Here is a 4,115-nt window from a genome sequence, read left to right as displayed (position 1 = left end):
TAATTGACGCCACTATTTTCGGATCGGGGACTCTTAATGTCTGGTAGAGGAAATCCCCAGCTGTCAAAACATTACCGTAGTGATGATGTTTCCATCTCCCTAAGTTGGTGACCGAGAGTAAATTTGTGGGGGAGGAAGGTGTGTGATATGTGGAGATTTATCAGAGAATTTTCAGCTTCCCAATGTACGAGATTCAGTTGCAGGAAGACGGTAACCGAAGCGAGATACCGCATCAATATTACGTGACCAGGTGATCAACTCCGATACATTCTTTACAGGGCGTTTTCAAGACTAATAAAACAGTTAAAGAAACAGTTGATTAACTCATGTAAAAATACTGCTAAAATAGTGTACAAACCATATTGTTTTTGTCATTTTGTAAAATAAATAACCATCAACCACATAAGAGATGTTACGTTACCACCAAGTGTTGATCTTGAGCCGATGGATCAAAAATATATTTCATAGTTATATTAAAATAATCGAGACTTAAATTTTATTTTAAGAAAATAAACACACAAATCATTTGGATCAAAAGCAATACTCAATTTTAATGCAGGAAACGATCAATCTTTGCCGAATGGACCTTACATCTCACAACCAAGATATTTTGCAACCACAGCAGTTGTTTCCCCTTTCAACAGGCGGAGTTTATCCAGATCAATATATACTATTCCAAAAAAAGAAACGCATAGGTGTTTCTGAATGTTAAAAAATCCTCTGATAAAATAATATGTCAAATGAATCGATAAAATATGTTATAAATCTGTTTATAGGAGACTTCAATGAAAATCTGTATTTAAAAAAAACACCAAAACGCAAAACTTTGTGTTTTACGTTCTACAAATTTCTGAAAACACATCACAAAAAAGACACTCATTTTGCACGTGCAAATGGGGCCATGAGTTGCATGTTGTATCTGTCTATAAAATGCCATGTCGCATTCGAAATGTGAAATCAGTTTTGAAGAGTTTCACGACGGAATCATTATGTCACGTCTAGATGCTGTGACTCGCAATATCGCCATTGGAAGACTAGGGGTTGATGAGTCGCAATCTCCAGTTGCAAGACGTCCAAATGTAAGCCAGAGTATGATTTCTCGACTCGCAACACGCTACAACCTTATGGGTACCACAAAAGACCGTCCACGCACCGGAAGACCTCGAGTCACCACAGCAGCTCAGGATCGCTACATCCGGGTCCTCCATTTACGTGATCGTACTGTTACAGCAGAGAGCACAGCGGCCAGGGAGCCTGGACTTCGAAGGATATCAGGGCAAACAGTACGGAACAGACTAAGAGAGGTTGGACTGAGAGCCCGGAGACCCTACTTCGGGAACATGTTACGACGTCAGCATCGCGTCCAACGTCTCGGCTGGTGCAATAACATGTCGGCCTGGAACTTACGAAACTGGAGGTGCATATGGTTCAGCGATGAATCTAGGTTTCTTCTACAGAGACGGGATGGACGAAACAGAGTTAACAGACGGGTCCATGAACGTTATGCTCCTAACTGTGTACGTCAGGTGGACAGATTCGATGGAGGAAGTGTCATGATGTGGGCGGCGATATCCTACACCAACCGTACTAATCTTATCCATGTCCATGGAAACCTGACGGCTGTGCGCTTTAGAGACAATATTCTTCAGCAACACCTTCTCCCAGTCAATGACGTCCGACGGGAGTTATTCCAGCAAGACAACGCCACGCCACATACAGCACGTGTCACCAGGGAGTATCTGGCCAATAACAACATTCCTGTGCTCCCATGGCCGTCTCGTTCCCCGGATCTCAACCCCATCGAACATCTTTGGGATGAACTTGATCGCCGTCTACGTCATCGTGTACGTCAACCTCAAACTCTTCAGGAGTTAGCTACATTTCTTCAGCAGGAGCGGAGGAGAATTCCTCAACCAGTTATACAGCGTCTGATCCAGTCCATGACGAGGCGGGTCCGGACTGTTATTCGTGCACGTGGTGGACAGAACAGGTACTGACACTTCTTTGGACGCTGAAAAAAATCATGACTGTTTAGCCTGTGGTGATCATTATTATCGTGTACACGCGTGGTTCTGCCATGTGCACGTCTAATTTCATGCTCCTGCGTGTGTTTGTTGAATAGTTATACACGTTCGACTTAAACATTTGTTTCTTCAAATTTCTGCCTTATGCGTTTCTTTTTTGGAATATTATAATTAATTAATTGTTGCCTTTAATTATTTGGTGTGCTTTTGTAACATGAAGACTTCAATTATTTAAACATACTATCTCAGGACAATTAAGAAACTCACTTTCTATCACCACGTTTAAACTTGAATGTATTAAGTCATACCTAGATCTATGTAAACTCAAGAATGTAATATATGTATTTATATTTTGATTTCTAATAGGGAGCAGACAAACTGATGAAGATAAAGATGGTGAGCACCAATCAACCTTATTAGGTATTTTTTTTAAACATTTTTTTTTCAACAATGATATTCATTTATGCATCTTAAAATATATTTTGTATTTTAGATACGATGAAATAATCTCAAAATTAATTTCATATTATTATTTTTAGGTAGACATTCAGTATCACAGTTAATTATTTTCAGAATTAACAGACAATAAAGAGTATTAAAGACATGTTTTGTCTCAAGTATATTCTTTAAACCAAAGATTTATTATTTACCATGTTTACTGAAAAAGCACACTTCTTTACTGATGCAATTGTTATATTATCATAACAGATAAAGAGCCCAAATATGCATAGCTAGCTTAATTTTAATGAAAATTATTTATTATTCTTGGGGTGATAAATTGGTCATATGTCAAATTAAGAAATGTATTTTTTATGTATTATTCCCCCATTACAGGTTTACAGTGGTCTATTTTTCACATACTCTAATTGGCTGCCTGAGAATGGAAAGCTGTGTCGCTGGTAAGAAAAACTCAAATGTATGGGTGATGAAGAAATAACCAACAGTACGCGGGATTGTGCGAGGTGACTTTCGTTGATTCACGGATCGTATATACATAAATGTGACATGTAAGTAATCAGAAACATTCTGACAATCTGTTTACTGTTATGTGTTGTTATATTTTCATTGAAATCAACAGATATAGTCAGAAATTCCCATGAATATCGTTGTCATTGTGCGTGATTTTGCGTCAGTCAAGGCGTCACACCGGACGGTAGCTTTGACAATTTCTGTTGAAAATATCAAATGTTGCAAAGTATCTATTTCTAATTCCCTAATTCTTCCTATGATTCTCTCCCATTCATATTCTGAACGAATGGACGAATGGATAGCTGAAAATAGGGGAAAATGCTACACTATATAATCTGCATTTTGCTTTGTTTACATTTCAAACAAATGCAGATTTTCGAGCACAACGTTCGTTTTCACACCTAACTTATTTTCCTTGATGTTATCTAGGCACTTTGTATTGGTGACAGAGACCATGTGTCATTTGATTCTAAAATGTATGAGGAATTCAAGGATGTATGTATCACAGCTGAGTTTGAAATACACGTAATGTTACAGGCGTCTCATAACGGGTACACGTGACACGTGATTTTTAGCTCTGAATTCATCTGGGAAATCTGGTCAGTTGTAAGACGATAGTGTAAAGAAGGTGTCACGCGCTAGGAAGTAGCTTGATTGAAATGGTGAAATTGGAGAGAGAAAATAAATATCTCACCAATCAGAAATATGGCCTGTGAGGCCTGTGCTGTACTAGCATATGTCGTGAAGACAGCATTGTGTCGCCCTGTGAATTACTGATATCGTATTTAGCAGAGAAAACAGCAGGCAGCTTTAGTGTTTAGACCTAAGCCGGAATGACGTGTGTGACGTCACTGTCAATGTACATTTGGCGCCACGTCAGCTTGGCGAACTTCGGCTCGGTCTCAGGTCACCGAGTGCAGTGAGATTTTGTAAGTGTGTTTTTCTCGATTAATTACTTATGGCGTAAAACTAACACAGCAATATATGACGACATGCATGAACATATCACGAGGTGCGGTGCTTACATACCAATCACACATCATCTCTATTTACACTCAGTTAACAATTTTCTTACCTGTTCATGCAAAGTTCCAAACACAACAAATGACAACATGTCTGACA

Source organism: Haliotis rufescens, unplaced genomic scaffold (genome assembly GCF_023055435.1).
Source record: "Haliotis rufescens isolate VD_foot unplaced genomic scaffold, xgHalRufe1.0.p SCAF_24, whole genome shotgun sequence".
Lineage (NCBI taxonomy): Eukaryota > Metazoa > Mollusca > Gastropoda > Lepetellida > Haliotidae > Haliotis > Haliotis rufescens.
Note: the sequence above shows the minus strand (reverse complement) of the source record.